The sequence below is a fragment of the Dromiciops gliroides genome, chromosome 2, assembly GCF_019393635.1.
Source record: "Dromiciops gliroides isolate mDroGli1 chromosome 2, mDroGli1.pri, whole genome shotgun sequence".
NCBI classification, from domain to species: domain Eukaryota; kingdom Metazoa; phylum Chordata; class Mammalia; order Microbiotheria; family Microbiotheriidae; genus Dromiciops; species Dromiciops gliroides.
The window spans coordinates 626,519,264-626,540,088 of record NC_057862.1 but is presented as its reverse complement, the minus strand read 5'-3'; the positions used below and the strand labels follow the sequence as shown (position 1 = coordinate 626,540,088).

The following is a 20,825-nucleotide window of genomic DNA, read 5'->3' as shown; positions in this document are numbered from 1 at the left end:
ATGAAAAGATATGTATAGTACAGACTCTGCTCAAAGATTTTACACTTAAATAGAGTTTAGCACAATATGCACATGAATAAGTATAATGCAAAGGTAAGTCTTAAGTGTGTAAATGAGAGGTGGGGAAAACATTAAGAGTAATTTCGGGGGGAAGATAGCACTTTCACCTGAGGAAGTAGAGTGGGTATAAAAATCAAAGATTTCATTCAAAGAAAAAATAGTATAATGGTCTTTAAAGGAAAGGAGAGATTTCAATAGAGGGAAGTGAATGTTAATAAATGCAATGTCCAATCCAGTTGTCTGAATAGAGACTGAGAGTTGGGGCAGTACAGGACAAGGGGAAGTCATGAGAAAAGTACTTCAGGTTCAGGGTAATACAGGTTCAGGGTAATACATAATTTATGGACAGCAATAGCATGGAACAATGTTACAAAAGTTAAGTTGGTGAAGGTCCTTGAATATGAAGTTGGAGAAGGGAAAAAGAACAATAATTATGGAATATTTGGATCTAATTGCTATTGGTATGAGGTACTTACTGTAAAGGAAAAAGTTACACTTTATAAGGAAGAAGATATCTCCTTTCATGGATATGTGTCTATACACAGAAAGTTCTTGACATTAAAGTACTTGGCACTGTCAAAGGATTCAAAATCAGAAATACATCCTATAATCAAGGGAAATAACTTGAAAGAATATAAATTATTAAACATTTTGCTGCCATTCCCTGAGGACCATGGGACCTTTCCATTTGAGTCACATCAAAGAATGTGTAAATGTATTATCTTCTATTAGAATATAGACTCCTTGAGAGCAGAAAAATCCCTTGCTTTCTCATCTGTATCATAAAAATTTACCAGAGTACTTTGGATATAATCATTACTTAATAAGCCTCTATTCATTAATTCCTTCTTTCAGGTTCTATGAATACATGATATAGGTCAAAGACTCTATTAGTGAATGATGACACCCTGCATTGGGCTTATGAGTTACCCACATATTGTCTTGATCATAACAATAAAAAGTTTGATGTCAACCTGGGGTGAATGTTTTCCTTTAGAAATACCACCTGATAAGATCCAAGAACATAACAAAGAACCAGAAACTATAGAACATAGTAGCAAAGTATACAACAAACCCAAGTAATTGAACTATTGAATGGAGTTCCACCTATTTGATAGAAGCCAGTAAGAAAACTGGCAAGTGGTGTGACATAAAAGGTGATGTTTAGATACGCTTGTTATTTGTCATGTAAAACAACACATAAAAGAATAAGTACCAATTAGGTTAGGGAACTAAAACTAAAAAGTCAAATCATTTGTTTCTTGCATTTCTGTTGTCTGGAATCCTTCCCTTGTTGCTGCTGCTGCTTCTCTTCTTCTTCTTCCTCCTTTCTTTCTTTCTTTTATTAAAAAAAAACACTATCATTTCAACTTTTAATTAGGCTTGCAGGAATTTCACTTTGAGTTTCATCTTGAAGAACTTTGCTCTTTAGAAAACATTATTCTCTTGGGCAACTAGGTGGCACAGTGGATAAAGCACCAGCCCTGGATTCAGGAGGACCTGAATTCAAATCTGGCCTCAGTCACTTGACACTTACTAGGTGTGTGACCCTGGGAAAGTCACTTAACCCCCATTGCCCCACAAAAAACAAAACAAACAAATAAAAACAGAAAACATTATTCTGTTGAATTTTTCCATTTCCTATTGGTGCAAAATATTCTTGTGTTATCCAAGTTGCTTTTATTTCTCCTGATCAATTTTGTTGTTTGTCATTTGAATTATATGCCATTGAAATTACTTTGCACCATATGAAAAAATATTATCAGTTTTAGAGAATATTCTTTTAATATCTCTTTCATTATGGTACCAAGGCTTTTGGAATTGTATTCTTCTGGAAGACTTTTGATCCTTCGATTTTTCCTATGTATCTTTATTTGTGATTATTGTTTTTCTTGTTTAGAGATCATGTGTCTTTTTAAAGATTTTTAGTGTGCTTCTTCTTTCAGATTGTTCTTCCTTTCTGTGTTCTTTTTTTATTCCATCCCTACCTCCACCACCCTCTCTCTGTCTGTCTCTGTCTCTGTCTCTCTGTCTGTGTCTGTCTCTATGTCTCTTTCATTCTATCTCTATTTCTCTCCTTTTTGAAATGACACACAGATTCAAATAATTTTTATTCTGCTAATTATTCTGCTGTATAGGCCACAAATTCTGCCTTTAACATTCACAGAACAACCGTATAGTTCCATGTACTCTTGAGGATCCACACAGTGCTTTAACTCATAAAATGTTGATTCATTTTTTCTTTATTTTCAATAATCTTTCAGAGATATTTGGAATAATTTTGACTTTTTGGAAGCCATCTTTCCATTTTTCTCAATATCTTATCCACTAATCAGTCAGTCTCTGCTCATAGGTTACAACTAAATGTTGTTTCCTCCTAATATATTTGATCATTTCTGCCTTCCCCACTATATATTCTACTTTTGGTAATTTTCTGTTTCCTTCCCTTCGATGGTGGTTCCCTGGAGAATGAGATTTCTGAGTTGTATCAGCTTCTTAATATGCTAGACAATTCATTTCTCAATGGTCTCCATCTCTGTCCCAAGTGGCTTTTTTGGAAAAGAGAGAATAATTGGCCTCAGACATATGCTTGGTAAATTTTTCAGTCCTGCTAGAAAACCTTCCCACCACCAAGTATACCTAAGTGTGCAAACAAACACACCTGCATATCCATATATGCATATTCCTTGCATGCTATCTCACTTCAGTGTTCTTTAGCTCTGTGTAAAAGTACTACTACAGTGTAGCATCCTGCTTCACAAGGAAGAAAGTGCTTCTGCTTTGCTATACCACCATTCATGAAGGAGTGACAAAAGGATTTGGAGATAGCACTGCATTCTGTTTTTGTAGCCACATAATGGTTTTAGGTCTTCTGGCAGAGGACACATAAGCAGCAATGGAATTGCTTAATGTACCACCTATTTCAAGCCTATGGGTGACCTTGTGGGAGGGTTGGTTATCAAAAAGGAGGTACTGAATAAGCATGAGAGGCATAATAAGTTAGTTTACTCTGCTGTTATTATATCAGTTTGTCACATCATCAGAGTTTTTAATTGGCTTATTCTATGAAGGCAATGCCAATCACTTTACCTTTTGTTACTTTTTTTTGTTGTTTTTTTTGTTTGTTTTTTTCTGGACAATGAGGGTTAAGTGAATTGCCCAGGGTCACACAGCTAGTAAGTGTCAAGTGTTTGAGGTCAGATTTGAACTCAGGTCCTCCTGACTCCAGGGCCGGTGCTTTATCTACTGTACCACCTAGCTGCCCCCCTTACTTTTTATTTTAGAAAGTTTTGAAAGGTTGTGAGAACCAGAAAAAAAAGTCTAATACTCCATCTTATTGGTCTTACATCAGTCATATCATTTAAAAATAGTAGAGAAGGAAAGGAAGCAATTTTAAATCCATGGTTATAGAAAACTTCTTAACCACGATAAGGAAAGAAGAGAGCACAAGAGACAATATATACAATTTCAATAACAATTTTTTAAAAGTGATTGCACGAAGAGAATCAATGTTAGATAGAAAAAGAAAATAAACTGAATTCATTTTATAAACTTCAAAAAATATTTACATTAAAAATCTCAAATTCATGTATATTTCATAAGTATGAGAAAATTATACGCATTTGTAAATAGATATATATGCATGTATATACACATATCATTCAAAAGTTATTCCCTAACAGTTAAGTGTTCAGGTTTTTTATTGTAAAAAACAAATGAAAATATACAACAACTATAAGATAAAATGTTCCCAATCACTAATTACATTACATGCAAATTACAAGAAGTCGAAAGCTTCATTTCACAGTAATCAAATTGGCAGAGATGACAAAGCAGAAAATCATTGATTGAGGGGCTATGGGAAAAGAAGTAAGTTATTACAATATTGGAAAAACTCTGAATTGGTCCAAACTTTTAGAAAATAATTTAAAATTATGTAAGAAAACTCACGAAAAACATTCATGCTGCTTCTTTTTTGTGTGTGTGTGAGGCAATTGGGGTTAAGTGACTTGCCCAAGGTCACACAGCTAGTAAAGGTCAAGTGTCTTAGGCTGGATTTGAACTCAGGTCCTTCTGAACTATCCACTGTGCCACCTAGTTGCCTCAAAGTAGATCTGTGGGGTTTTTTTTTTTTTATTTTGTTTTGTTTTGTTTTGTTTTGTTTTTGCAGGGCAATGGGGATTAAGTTACTTGCCCAGGGTCACACAGCTAGTAAGTGTCAACTGTATGAAGCCGGGTTTGAACTCAGGTCTTTCTGAGTCCAGGGTCAGTGCTTTATCTACTGCACAACCTAGCTGCCCCCTGTGCTGTTTCATTCAGTGATCCCAGACTAGCCATATTTCTCAAGGATTTTTAAGGAAGGATTTTTAAAAGGTCTAGGGTATACCTATATATGTATGTAGTTAAATAGGTAGGTAGGTAAGTAGGTACGAAGAAGTTAATATAAAACAAAGTCCCCATCATTTTGGTAATGGCAGAATAAATTGTTATAGATAAATATAATTATATGTTATTGTATGTTAATAAATGACAAATGTGAGATATATATGAACTGATAAAGAGTGAAATAGAAATAATATCACAATACAGCAATGTAAATTAAAACATAAGAGGTTCAGTTATGATTAATTAAAACCGAATGATGAACCTGAAGAGGTGATTAAAAACTCCTCCTCTGAGCAGATATTCAAAAACTATTGGAGCAAAATGTTTTATATGTTGTAATCTATAACCACCACAGGAAATGTTTTTGTTTATTTTTTCTTATTCATAAGAGAAAATTCATTTTTTAAGTTGTAAGGGAAAATATTTTCAGAAAATATTCTGTTATAAAAATAGGATGCATAAATGAAACAATTTAAACCACACTAGATTATGTCTATAAAATATAAAAATTTTATATATAGCACATTATGTAGTTTATAATGTGATTTATCAGTCACCTAATGGTATTGTAAGATGTGTATTCACCTCTTTAAAATAAGCATTTCCATATGAATTGTCTAAATTTTTAGATATGACTTGTGAGGAGTTAGGAATAGATGTATTCTCAGTTCTAGCCCACTTCTTTCCAAGGTGGATAGCAAGTTGTGACTTGAAGTGTACAAAAGAATGAGTAAGGCCAGACATGATTTTTGTCTTTTTTTCTTTGTAATCAGATGTTATCAGGCTAGAATTGTATTTCTTTAATCCCGCTAAATATTGCTCATCTGGATTATTAAAAATTAGAACATAAGCTGTTTCCCTTATTGCTACCTCCATGTTTAAGGGGGCAACTTTTACAACCAAGCTTGCATCTTGCAGCCTGTTCCTTTCCTACTAAATGCTGTTCCCACAAAAGAACATCAGGAATAGCAAAGTAAATATTTTTAATCAAGCAATCAGCAAATTGAAATTGGATAAATTAGTAAGATTAAAACATTCCAAAGAATATAAAATAATGAAATAGTTATTTAGGTGGAAATGAGATAAAACTAATTGCTCAAACAACATAAAAAAGAGTAACCAATATTATTCTAGGGGAAAGTTGTTACTCCAAAATATCTAGGCATGCAATCTGTAATTCAAGAATATGATGATCAATTCTCAATACATGTACACAGCTTTAAATATTTTTCCCTCCCAAAAAATATCTGAAACCAAAGGCTTTATTTTTTATTTATTTCTTTTTATCTTTTTTTTTTTCAGGGCAATGAGGCTTAAGTGACTTGCCCAGGATCACACAGCTAGTAAGTGTCAAGTTTCTGAGTCTCAATTTGAACTCAGACACTTCTCACTCCAGGGCTGGTGTTTTATGCACTGTGACACCTAACTGTCCCCAACCATAGGTTTTCAAAAGCAATTATAGTAACAAATTACCTGCTTCGTTCAGGTCTACTTAATCCTCTGTTTCAGGGCATCATTCTCTTCATTCTCTGCCTACTTAATGGCTTGCAAAATTCCTTAATCTTAGAAGGAAGTCTCAGATATAATAATAAAAGTATTAGGAACATCCTTTTACTGCTTAGGCAACTGACACTCAAGGGAGGCTCTGACTTGTCTAATATTACACTGATACTCTCTGACAGAGAAAAGACTATAACCAAGACCTTCTGACTCAAAGTCTAGACTTCCTTTACTATGTTGCCCTGTCTCTATTAGCACATATAAAGGAAAGGAAGTGATTAGTAACTCATTTATTTGACACTTTATTCATTCTCCAAAATGGACATTGCAACTCACTTATAACTAGCCATCATTGAAATTCTGTGAAATTTTCATGTATGCCTTTCATTAAGTTGATCACAGGTTTGCTCAAGTCATTATATGACTTGCACTAGTTCTCTTTATATACTATGATTATAACCCTTCCTGTAAGCTATCCATCTACATTCCTCCCATTTGCTACTGGACCGAACTCTCACAACTGCCCTGGTATTAAATTTCTCTGGTGGCACCATTTCAAATACTTCTCCTATACATATCCTCCTTTGGGATATGTTGTGATATGCTCACACTTACTGTGTACCTTACCACTGCTTTTTGAGTGATTAGCAAACTCAATTCTTCAAAGGTTAGTATTCCGTGAATTGTGTCTATTATTCATCATCATAATTTATTTTTTATATGGAAGATCTATGTGTTCTTTTTCTTTTTTTTCTTTTTTTGGGGGAGCGATATGGTCTTTGAGAGAAATTAAGTTTTCCAAAGAATTTCAGCATTCTACCCTATTCTTTCTTTTTTAATTTAAGGTCTACAAAATTATCTCCCTGAATGTCTGTCCAACACAAGTGTATTGGTATATAATTTCAATGTTACAGTCTAGAAAACACATTCCGCTTCCATTTTCCTCTTTCATGGATGGTTAGAGCAAACACTTTTGAATGAGCATAGATCTCAGTATTCTTAATGAGATCCTTTAAGCCTCTCCTTAGATAAGATGGAGCCCATACATATTTTTTTAAAATCACAGAATTTCCTTTGAAATTTATCAATAGAGATTATTCTTTGACTATTAATATTAATCAAGGCATACTAAAGAAGAGGTAGGCTCAGTATCTTCATTAAGAATTTCCTGAGTCTCTTAGTACCTCCCCCAAGCTCAGTGCAGATGCATCCCTGAAACAAGATGGTGAAAGTTGGAGTAAACGGATTTGGCCGTATTGGACTCCTGGTGACCAGGGCTGCATTCAATTCCAATGGAGTATACATTGTGGCCATGAATAACCCCTTCTTTGACCTCAACTACATGGTTTATATGTTTCAATATGATTCCACCCATGGCAAGTTCAAGGGCACTGTCAAGGCTGAGAATGGAAAGCTGGTGATCAATGGAAAAGCTATTACCATCTTCCAGGAGCAGGACCCCACCAGTATTAATTGAGGAGATGCTGGAGCTGATTATGTTGTAGAGTCCACTGGTGTCTTTACAACCATGGAAAAGGCTGGGGCTCACTTGAAGTGTGGAGCCAAGCAGGTCCTTATTTCTGCCCCTTCTGCTAATGCCCCAATGTTCATGATCTGAGTAAACCATTAAAAATATGATAATTCCCTTAAGATTATCAGTAACGCCTCCTGCACTACCAACTGCTTGGCCCCCTTGGCCAAGGTCATTCATGACAACTTTGGTATCATGGAAGGACTCATGACTAGAGTCCATGCTATTACTGCTACACAGAAGACAGTAGATGGCCCCTCTGGCAAGCTGTGGTGTGATGTGTGTGTTGCTGCCCAGAACATCAGCCCTGCTTCTACTAGTGCTCCTAAGGTTGTAGGCAAGGTCATACCTGAACTGCATGGGAAGCTCACAGGCATGACATTCCATGTTCCTACTCTCAATATGTCTGTTGTGGATCTGACCTGCCACCTTCGAAAGCTTCCAAATATGATGATATCAAGAAAGTGGTGAATCAAGCATCAGAGGGACCTTTGAAGAGCATCTTGGGCTATACAGAGGACCAGGTTGTATCCAGTGACTTTAATAGCAACAACCACTCTTCTACCTTTGATGCTGGTGCTGGCATTGCCCTCAATGACCATTTTGTGAAGCTCTTTTCCTGGTATGACAAAGAGTATGGTTATAGCAACCGTGTAGTAGACGTCATGGTCTACATGACCTCCAAGGAGTAAATTGGAAAGCCATGGATCTTCATCCCCAGCCAAAAGATGAGTTCCACCACTGGAGAGCCCATATACTTCACCTATGTTCCTGTACTGGGGATCCCATGCCTTGTTCATACTGTTGTCCCAAAGCACCCCTGTAGTAGGGGGGAGAAGCCTAGAGACCTCTATTGTGTACATACCATCAATAAAGTCACCATATTCAGTGCAAAAATGAAAAAAAAGAATTTCCTGAGCAGAGGGACTATCTATAGAAGGTAAAGTCCTCTAGATGATCCTGTTTTCTATTATATTTTGTTGTTGGAGTTAAATCTTAGAATATTCCAAAACTTCCTAAATGAGGAATCAACTGAAAAGAGAAGAAAACTATAATATGATGTCCTGCTGATATAGGTCATATACAAATGACAAAAATTTACCAAATCTTAGAAAAATCCTCATGATTTATTTTTTTCTTCTTTTGAAAGGATAGTGTGTATTTTAAAGGAATCCAATAAAATAATTGTAAACAAATCTTCAAACTAGATAATGAAAATAATGAACATCTATCAACTTTATTTAGATGATAGCTACTAATAGCACATCTTTATGAAAACAGAAGTTTCAACATAATCACATTGCATTAGGAATGATTGTAGGAGCTATATTTTAGCATTTGTCAATGTTACATAGCACCCAGGCATATTTCATTAAATGTTGTCAACAGCACAGAAAACTGCCAATCATGTTAACAACTAACTTCTTTTAAAAGCCATTTGACTGACTTTAATTATGATTAAGTATATTTGAAAAAGGGAACATTAAATACACAAATGCCTACAGGCAGTCTTCTCAAAGTATATTCTTCCCATTAAGTTGGGTTTTTTTTACCCTTTATTTTGTTCCAAAAATAAGAGAGAATGCATGAAAGAATTAATAATAATAATGATACAGGTGATAATAATAAGAATATAGGGTTCAAAAGGAAGACATTTTCAACATTTATATAGCAACTACTATGGGCCAATTATTATGCTAAGTCATTTACAAGTCTTTTTATTTTAATTCTCATTTGATCATCACAGTATCTCTGCAAGTTCATGCTGTAATTTAAATTTTACAATTAAGGAAATGGAGGCAATCAGATAAATGATTTTCCTAGAGTCATAAAGTAAGTATTTACTGGATTTTGACTTAGTTTTCCTGATTCCAGATTTTACATGCTGTACCACCTGGCTACGAAAGAAAAGGAATTTATTTGTTTTTAAAGTATCAAAATTAGTGTCTGTTTTTAATATCATGAAGAAAATACATTTCCAAGGTCCCTCTCAGCTTTAAGCCCTGTGATTTTTAAAAGTTAAGGAATTATATAAGAAAGAAATATGTTAATCTCTCTGCCACTTTTTTTCAGTATGGGAGACTTGGAACTGTGACTTCATCAGAGTAGGGAATATTAAGTGCAGAAAATCCCTAAACTAATCCAGATCAGCAACTTATCAGAAATTTGTGTTCTTAGAGAAAGTCTGGGGCATAGAGAAGATAGGTAACTTTCTCATTTTCATACAAGTAGTTTATATCCATCTCAAATTTTCCTACATTAAAGCCAAGCTTTAATATGTAAAAGTGCCTCTTTTTTGTCATTAGGATAAAACTAACTGAAACCAGAATGTTAAAATTCCACATACTGACACAGTGAGAATCTAGAGTCCAAGACTAGGAATGTGATCATTCCTCTATATTTTCATTTATCAAATAGCACCTGTAAAACTGTCTGACAAATTTCAGGTTCTAGAAGAAGGAAATCAGTATGGTGAGAGGACTTGATTCCATGCTATAAAGATCAATTGAAGTTATTTAAGACATCTAGACTTGCTAAAAATAATAGGATGAAAGGATGATATATATTTTGAGGATGAAACACTGATAGGAAAACCACCTTGTCCATACCCATCAATTTTATAAATGAAAAAAAAAATGAAGGTTGGAAGTAACTCATATATGGTAAGCCCAGGATAATCCAACTGGTTTGAGAAGTGAATTTCTAACCATTTCTTTGTTATTCCAAATCTTGGATATGATCTACTTTACCATACTACCTCTCTAGAGGAAAAACTGTCAATGGAAATTGTTTAAAATAAGGCTAATAACAGTATGTCACTTTTACATAATGCATTTAGACTTCTTAGTTTTACACAATATTTTAGAGTCTCTAAACAGAACTGCAGTAGACAACATTCATTCATCCTGTCAATTTAGTCACAAGTCTTTCTGAAATTCTCTAGACTCTCCCTACAACTACAAATGTACCAGATATCATGAAGATGATATTAGAAGACTTTCTAGCTTAGTTCCCTTGTAGAAATTATATTTAATTGGCACAGCTTTTGACAATCTAAGGTTACTACCAGGCCACAATGAAGATTGAAAAGGATTCCATAGAAAAGAATTACGCTAGAAAAGTTTAAATATTACTTCAACAATCAATCAATAAGCATTTTAAGCACCTTCTATGTCTCACACATTGTGGTAAGTGATGTGGATAAAAAAAAATCTATCATCTATTTTTGATCATCTTTGTAACTGCCATATCTCTATTAAAAGAGAGAGCCCCTGCTTTTCATGAACTTAGACTCTCCTACATATGTTATAACATAAGCAATCCTAAGCAAAAAAAAAAATGTCAAATGAAAAAAAATTAGAACTTCTGAGCTAAAAGTTACCTTATGAAACTATCTATTCAATCACTTCCTTTTATTTAAGAGGAAATTGAGGCCTTTCATTGTACTATGCCCAGGGTAGCAGAATTAAGACCAAATTCAAAGTCATCTGAGTACCTCTGGGAATTATTTCACTTATACCATATTGTTGTTGTTGTTTTCCTTTATAAGATGGAATAAATTGTATATCCTATGAGTTTTTTGGAATTTTTAAATTTTTCCCCAAATTACATTTTAAAACAATTTAATGGGGGCAGCTAGGTGGTGCAGTGGATAGAACACTGACCCTGGAGTCAGGAGTACCTGAGTTCAAATCTGGCCTCAGACACTTAACACCTACTAGCTGTGTGACCCTGGGCAAGTCACTTAACCCCAATTACCTCACTAAAAAATAAAAAATAAAAAAAATAAAAAATGAAAAAACAGTTTAATGTCCATTCTTTGTGTTCCAAATTGTCTTCCTCCTTCCCAACCCCCCCTCAAGAATGCAAGCAATTAAATATAAGTTATACATGGGTAGTCATACAAAACATTTCCACATTAGTCAGGGTGTGAAAGAAAACTCACCAAAAAACTTAAGAAAAAGAAACCTAACAAATATGCTTCAATCTGTATTCAGACACCATCAGTTTTTTCTCTGGAGATGGATCACACTTTTCATAAGTCCTTCAGATTTGTCCTGGATCATTGCATTGCTGAAAATAGCCAAGTCATTCAGAGCTCATAATCTTATAGCAATGCTGTTACTTTGTATACAGTAGATCTCACATTTGCATCAGCTCAAGGAAATCTTTCTAAGTTTTTCTGAGACCATGCTCCTCATCATTTCACAGTTACTATTGCTAACTCCATTTTTCTCTATCCTACTACCTCCACATGTCATTTACTCTATTCTCTATCTCCTTTCACCCTTTCCCTCCTCAAAAGGGTTTTGCATCTGACTGCCCCAATATGCTCTTTCTTCTATCAACACCCGCCTTATCTCCTTCCCCTCCTACTTTCCTGTAGGCTATGATGGAGTACTATACCCAATTTAGTGTGTATGTTATTCCCTATTTGAGACAATTCTGATGAGAGTAAATCTCGCTCACTCTCTCACATCTCCTCCATCTTCCCCTCCAGTCCATACACTTTTTCTTGATTCTTTTATGTGAGATACTTTACCCCATTCCACCTCTCCCTTTCCCTTTATCCCAGTGCATTCCCCTCTCACCCCTTAATTTTATTTTTCAAGGATACCATCCCTTCATATTTACCTAACACCTGTGCCCTCTGTCTAAATATACTCCACCCAGTTTCCCTAATAACAAAAAAGTTCTGAGTTACAAGTATCATCTTGCCATGTAGGAATGTGAAACAATTTAAACTTTTAATACCCCTTATGATTTATTTTTCCTATATACCTTTTTATGCTTCTCTAGCATCTTGTATTTGAAAGTCAAATTTTGTTTTCATCTCAGGCTTTTTCATCAGGAGTGATTGAAAGTCCCCTCTTTCATTGAATTCCCATTTTTTCTCCTGAAAGGTTATAATAAGTTTTTCTGGGTAGGTGATTATAGTTAATCCCACGTCCTTTGCCCTCTTGAATTTCATATTACAAACCCTCCAGTTTAAGCACCTTCTATGTCTCACACATTGTGGTAAGTGATGTGGATAGAAACTGCTAAATCTTGTGTCATCCTGACTCTGGCTCCACAATAGTTGAATTGTTTCTTTTTATCTGCTTGCAATAGTTTCTCCTCACCTGGGAGCTGGGGAAATTGGCTATAATATACCTGGGAGTTTTCATTTTTGGATCTCTTTCAGGAGATGATTGGTGGATTCTTTCAATTTCTAATTTACCTTTTGATTTTAGAATATCAGGGCAATTGCCCCTTACAATTTCTTGGAAGATAATGTCTAGGTTCTTTTTTTGATCACAGCTTTCAGGTGGTCCAATAATTTTCATATTATCTCTCCTGAATCTAATTCCCAAGACATTTGTTTTACCAATGAGATATTTCACATTGCCTTCTATTTTTCACTTTCTTTTGGTTTCATTTTATTGTTTCTTAATTTATCATAAAGTCTTTTGCTTCCATTTGCTGAATCCTAATTTTTAAGGAGTTATTTTTTTCAGAGAGCTTTTGACCAATTTGGCTTTTCCAGGCATTCTTTTCCTCATTGGCAGTTGCTACTCCTGCTGATTCAGAGGCTCCTAATGCCTGCTCTTGGTTTTCTGTGGCTGGGCCTGGGTCTGTGCTGGCACAGCCTTTGATGGACTGTGCTACAATATCGCCTGGGTACAACAGACCTTTTCTTCTGACCGTCTAAGTTTCTTTGGCTGGAAAATTATTTCACCCTTTCTTATGGCATTATTTGAAGATATTTGGAGGGGTCTTGGGGAGACCTCAAGCAAGTCACTGCCTTTCCTCTTCCATCTTGGCTCTGCCACCCCTGTAGCTATGTTAATTTGAAAATATCTATTGCTATTACTAGTCAGACATACCTTGAATGGGATGACACGGTAGCATACTAGTATCATAAATTGCCACTCTAAAATAGCTATTATGCTTTGTGATAACAAAAAATCATGGCAAATTTAAAGTTTGACTGATACATTGGGGAAACTGCAGGGAATAATAGGCATAACTGTTTTCCTTGATGATATTAGATGACTTTCTAAATATAAGTGTCTGAGGGGCAGCTGGGTGGTGCAGTTGATAAAGCACCAGCCCTGGATTCAGGAGGACCTGAGTTCAAATCTAGCCTCAGACACTTGACACTAGCTGTGTGATCCTGGGCAAGTCACTTAACCCTCATTGCCCTGCAAAAAGCCTAACTAACTAACTAAATAAATAGAAGTAGCTGAAATGAAACTATCTTCCTTTTTAGTCAACAATTTAGATCATATGCTAATCCAGGAGTAAATATTGTAGGTCTTTATTTTATTAATTCATGATGTCATGTGGGTCAGGGTGTGGGATAGGAAATGCATCATTCCAAATATCCCTTACTTCAGAATCAAATAACAGATAGACATATCAAGTTTTCAAGTATGATAAGGTTGAAAGCTGGAAGAAAATTCTAATGACCTTTTGTTACAGAAGAGGTAATTGTAAGTTTAGACATTTGCCAACAGTCACACTAGTAGCTATTTTTGAGGGGGTGGGCAATAAGGATTAAGTGACATGCCTAGGTTCACACAGCTAATAAGTGTAGTTTCTTAGGCCAAATTTGAACTCATGTCCTTCTGAATCCAGGGCTGCTGCTTTATCCATTGTGCCACCTAGCTTCCTCCCACACTAGTAGCTATTAGCCAATGTAGGATTTAAATTCAGTTGTTCTCATGGTTTATTTAAATTATTAGGGACCAGACTGGTTTTTCTAAAATATTGCTATTTATAAATGAATGGATATTGTACCCATTTAGGCAGTAAGTATTATTAATTAATATTACATAATATTAAAGTGTATTAAATATTAGTAAAGAATTGACTGTATGGCATTTTAACACAAGCAGAAAAAACCACCATGCCATTTTGTGTCTACATTATGTATATTCTCCTAAGGGAAAAGTGCTCATCAACTGAACAGCCTTCTGAGACTAGAGTGCATGCCAAGAATTGTGCCAGCCATGTGTTCACAGGCTTTTTCCTCTTTTGATAGAGGCAGCTCTTTACACACTGACCAAAGCTACTTGGCTAGCATCATTCATTTCTATTGTTTGACATGACATGAGTGTGGTCCTTATTAAAATGATCTATACACTAATGACATCAGGGTCTAGTGGGAGGTAGAACCCATGAAATGCATAGGCACATTCAGATAGGTGTGGTTTAATCCCCTGGATTCACTGAGCTAGTCAAAGGGTCTATTCTGCATTTCTTTGTAGGTCCTACACAAGATTAGGTCCTGAGTTTAGCCAGAGTCTCCTGGACTGTACCTTCCAAAGTGAAGGTAGGGGAAAGACTAGAACTTTGTCTGTGGGTCCCCCCAAGAAATACGTTATATTTTTTAAAAATTTTGGAGGGCATTGAGTGTTAATGACTTGCCCAGGGTCACATAGCTAGTAAGTGTCTGAGGTTGGATTTGAATTCAGGTCTTCCTGAATCCAGGGCCAGTGCTTTATTCACTGGACCACCTTGCTGCCCCCTGAAACCCATTATTAATAATTATTTTCTTACACTCATTCCAAATCTGGGGTTTTTGGATTATTTAATAAGAGAATGATCTTACAATGATATTATTGCTATTTCTACCACTCAATGGATTCTCCACTATCTAGCTATAACTACAAAGAAGTTATGATTTATAGAATAATGATAATATAAACATGCTTACTATTCATTGTAGGTAAAGAAAAAGTAACTAATTTAACTGGTTTGGTGGTCTCCATTGATTTTATCATAATCATATGACTCTCCACTTACCTCATTTGTGTGGATGCAAAAGCATTAAGAGTTTGTTCCTCAAATCTTTGGATGGGTGTAATCTTTTCATTCTTTTAATACACCAGAGGGAATTATGCGTATCATTGGTTCATTGATTAGTACAAGAAGAGGATCGCCATTATATCCAAATACAATTATCCGAAGGGCTCTTCTAAGTGGTCATTATTTGAGAACAGATTCTTTCTTGTGCTATTTGGTACTAGTTAACTACCATGAGATGGACCATGTACACAATCATAGCTAAAGCCTCCCTCTTAGTAGACATCAAGGAAATAATGCACATTTCTGGTGATCACCACCTCCCATAGCAAAGTTACCCATCAGTCAACAGAAGCCCACCTCCTCACTTCCAGAAATCTTGGTATTTCAAACTCAGGTTAACAGGCCTAGATAAGGACAATCAGTGAACCCACACTGGGGATATATAGGAACACCATCTATTGAGCCATTGAGGCATTGATGGTACAACTATTTTCCTTGAGAATTGTATTAAAAATTGATTATGGTTAAAGGGAACACAGGGATTCTACAAATATTTAGAGGAAATATGTTCATATAAACAAGTCTTAGGAGGCTTTCCACTTATGCGCTTACTGGATGAGATCTGCTAAGATGGTTTCATTTTGGTTTTTTGTAATAGACAAAAGACTGTGAAGATATAGAAAATATATAAATGATGGTAATGCATATATATAAGAAAAAATATTTTTAATTTCCCATTAGGTCCTCTGGAAATTTGTTCTAGTGTTGTTTTAAGAGACATTATAATTCCTGGAAAGGTCACCTTTAAAAATTCTCTTTTCATGTTAGGCCCTTATAAGAGCTTTCTAAGCAGTGTGTGTCATGAAAAGCAAGAGTAGACAGAGTAATTAACGCAAGGAACTTAGAGGTTGAGTTTCAAGAATCAATTTTGTGCTTCCATTTCGTTCCAGTGTGTCTTCATTTATACTCTTATGCCCTATCTCAACTTAATTTTGGAGAAGTTATTTTCATGTCTAAAATCCTGTAGCTGGGTCCAAATAAAAGAGAAGGAAATATATTTATTGACATAGAGATCTGCAGGGAAGTCTCCATGTAAATGGAGACATGCTTTTGACCTAAGATCTAATCATAATTGTGAAGTCTTGAGGACAATAATGAAAATGAACTTTGCAAAGACCCTTTTTCTAGATCTCCACAATTTAAACAAGTAGTGAATAATGAAGGAAAGATTGAAACTCTAAGTTTATATCATCTTAAAAATCAAACTGATCTTAGGATCTTATTACATAGAAAGTTTGGGATAGAATGAACTAGAAACTTATATAATTAGAACAGAAAGGGACATTAGAGTATGTAACATTATAAAAAGAAGAGACCTTATAATTGTAGAATATTAGACTTGGAAGGGTCACTAAACCAGAACGTGAAATTGGGAAGTAATGTTAGAATGAGACAATACAGAATACTAGAGTAGTAAAGGGACTTATAACAGGCTGTTAGATTTAGAAGGGACTTCAAAGATCTTCAATCATGAGATCAAATTTTTGTAACAAGAAGAACCCTTGAATATTGTTTGAACTTTTCTATTATAGAGGAGGAAACTGAGGCTGAGGGAGCTTTAAGTGGCTCACCGAAAGCCATATGAGTATTAAGTTTCTTAGATGGGATCTGAACCAAAATCTTTAACTCCAGATGATTTCATCTTCAAAATCAATCACAGAGTCTTCCACAATTTACAGAAAACTAAAATCTAGCAATAAAAAATAACTTGCCCAACTGTTAATGGTAGCTCATTTTCTTTTACAATCATTTTATAATGCAAAAGTCACTCTCTCTAATCCTATTTTATCACAAATGAATCAATAACCATTTCATATTTTCGTTTTACTCTCAAACTAGTAGAAAAATTAAAGAGGACATAGGAACTTATAGGCCTGGACATTATGAAAGTATTTTATACTGTCTGCTTTTAGAGGTGGTATATTGCCTGATAGCATCATATCTTTGAAAAAATTTGAAAGCCTACATAGTTTTTATGAAAATAATCTGCATTCAGACTCCATAGTTCTTTTTCTGAATATGGAGAACATTTTCCACCATCAATCATTTGGCATTGTCTTAGATCATTGTATTGCTGAGAAGAGATAAGTCTATCACAGTTGATCATCACAAACTCTTGTGCATACTGTATAAAATGTTCTCTTGGTTCAGCTCATTTCACTCAGTATCAATTCATGTAAGTCTTTCCAGGCTTTTCTGAAATTCATCTACTTATCATTTCTTACAGCAAAATAGTGTTTCATTGCATTTATATACCACAACTTTTTAAGCTATTTCCCGATTGATGGGCATCCCTCCAATTTCTAATTTTTTGCTACCACAAAATGAACAGCTATAAAAATTTTTGTTCATGTGGGTCCTTTTCCCCTTTTTACAATCTCTTTGTGATATAGACCTAGTAGTGGTTTTCTGGGCCAAAGGGTAAACCCAGTTTTAAAGTCTTTTGGGCATGGTTCCAAATTGCTCTACAGAATGATTGGATCAGTTCACAGCTCCACCAACAGTGCATTAGTGTTCCAATTTTTCCACATCATCTCCAACATTTATCATTCTCCTATTATGTCATATTAGCTAATTGTATAGGTGTGAGGTGGTACATCAGAGTAGTTTTAATTTGCATTTCTCTAATTAATGATTGAGAACATTTTTTCATTTCACCATACTTTTAATTTCATTATCTGAAAACGGCCTATTCATATCCTTTGACCATTTTTCAATCAGGGAATGATTTGTATACTTGTATATTTGATACAGTTCTCTATATATTTTGGATATGAGGCCTTTATCTGAAACACAGTCTTTAAAAACAAAACAAAAGAAAAAAACGTGTCCCCCAACTTTCTGCTTTCCTTCTAATCCCTTTTGCATTAGTTTTGCTTGCATGAAAACTTTCAATTAATCAGTTAATTAATTATTTAATTGATCAATCTATTTACTTATTTATTCATTCATTCACTTATTCTTTCATTCATTTATTCATTTAGTTACTTGTTTATTTAAGTTTATCTATTTAATTGTTTATTTGTTTGTTTGTTTTTTAAGAATCTTGAAAGTGTTTAATTTTTCCCATGACATATAAAGATAGTTTTGAACATTTCTTTTCATAAGATTTTAGTTCCAAATTTTTCTACCTATCTCCCTACCTTCTCTTCTCCCCAAGACAGAAAGCAATTTTATATAGGATATACATGTACAGTCATATTAAATATATTAATGAATTAGTCATGTTGTGAAAGGAGAATCAGAACAAAATTGCAAAACCTCAAAGAAAAAAAAAGTGGAAACAGTATGGTTCAATTTGCCTTCAGAATTCGCAGTTCTTTTTTTCTGAATGTGGAGAACATTTTCCATCATGAGTTCTTTGGATTTTTCTTGGATCATTGTATTGTTCAAAATAGCTATGTCTGCCACAGCTTATAATCAAACAATGTTGTTGTTACTGTGTACAATATTCTCCTGGTTCTTCTCACTTCACTCAGCATCCATCTGCCTGCTCATCATTTGTTACAGCACAATAGTATTCCATTAAATTCATATACCACAACTTGTTCAGCCATTCCCTAATGGATGCACATTCCCTCAATTTCCACTTCTTTGCCACAAGAAAATGGCACAATAAATATTTTTGTATATGTGGGTAATTTCCCTTTTTTAAATGAGTTCCTTGGGATATAGACAAGGCATGTGCAAAACCTTTTAATTTAATGTAGTCAAATTATCCACTCTTTATTTTATAATATTCTATATCTCATCTTTGGTTATAAATTCTTACCCTCCCCACAGTTCTGACAAGTAAACCATTCATTTTCTAATTTACCTACTGTATCACCCTTTAAGTCTAGATTTTGTAGCCATTTTGACTTTGCTTTGGTGTATGGTGTACAATGTTGTTCTATGCTTTTTCTCTGCCATATTATTTTCCAGTTTTTGATCAAATAGTGAATTCTTATCCTGGAGGCCAGAGTTTTGGGGTTTATCAAACGGGACATTGCTATATTAAATTACTGTTGTGTTTTGTGTGCCTAACCTATGCCACTGATCCACTTCTCTCTTTTTTAGCCATTAAAAAGTAGTTTTTATGATCAATGCTTTCTAATTTAGTTGTAGATCTGATACAGCTAGAATACCTTCCTTTGCATTTTTTTCATTAATTCCATTGATTGTTTTTCAGGGCAATGAGGGTTAAGTGACTTGCCCAGGGTCATAGAGCTAGTGAATGTCAAGTGTCTGAGGCCAGATTTGAACTCATGTCCTCCTGAATTCAGGACTGGTGCATTTATCCTTGTGCCACATAGCTACCCCCAATTCCATTGATATTCTTGACATTTTGTTATTTCATATAAATTTTATTGTTTTTTCTAGCCCTATGAAATACTTTTTAAATAGATTGATTGGTATGGCACTCACTTAGCAGAGCCTAACAATGAGAAATTTATATTTTCCATTTTTTGGCCTGGTTTTATTTGTAGGAAAAGTGTTTTGTAATTGTGTTCATATAGTTCCTGGGTTTTCATTAGCAGGTAGAATCCCAAGTATTTTATATTGTCTACAGATATTTTCTGGTTTTTTATTGAAGTATTTTATTTTTTCCTGTTACATCTAAAGATAGTTCTCAACTTCTGTTTATACAAGCTTTCCAATTTCAGATTTTTCTCCCTCCCTCCCCTCCCTCCCCCCCTCCCCTAGACAGCAGGTAATCTGATATAGGTTTTATATGTGTGTGTATATATATATATATATATATATATATATATATATATATACACACATATATATATATATATATATATAATGTTAAACATATTTCTGCATTAGTCATGTTATAAGAGAAAAATCAGAGCAATGAAGAAAAACCTCAAAATAGAAAAACAACAGCACCAAAAACAAAAGAAATAGTATGGTTCATTCAGCATCTATACTCCACAGTTCTTTTTTTTTTTTTTTTCCCCTGGATTTGGAGATCCTCTTCTATCATGAGTTCCCTGGAACTCTTCTGTACCATTGCATTGGTGAGAAGAATATAGTCCATCACAGTAGATCAACACACAATGTTGATGATACTGTGTACAATGTTCTTCTGGTTCTGCTTATCTCACTCATCATAACCCCACGCAAGACCCTCCAGGTTTCTCTGAACCCCTAGTGCTCATCGTTTCTTACAGCACAATAGTATTCCATTACATTCATATACCACAACTTGTCTAGCCATTCCCCAATTGATGGGCATCCCCTCAAATACCAATTCCTTGCCACCACATAAAGAGCAGCTATAAATATTTTTGTACATGTGGGTCCCTCTCCCCTTTCCATGATCTCTTTGGGAAAAAGACCCAAAAGTGGTATTGCTGGGTGAAAGAGTATGCACAGCTTTACAGCCCTTTGGGCATAATTTTAGATTGCTCTCCAGAATGGTTGGATCAGTTCATAGCTCCACCAACAATGCATTAGAGTTCCAATTTTTCCACAGTTTCTCCAACATTTATTATTTTCCTTT

General features: G+C 34.8%; 1 pseudogene; it reads left to right on the top strand.

Annotated features, from left to right (window-relative positions):
- Positions 1–7,168: 7,168 nt before the first annotated feature.
- LOC122738214 lies at positions 7,169–8,169 on the top strand (annotated as a pseudogene).
- Positions 8,170–20,825: the final 12,656 nt, after the last annotated feature.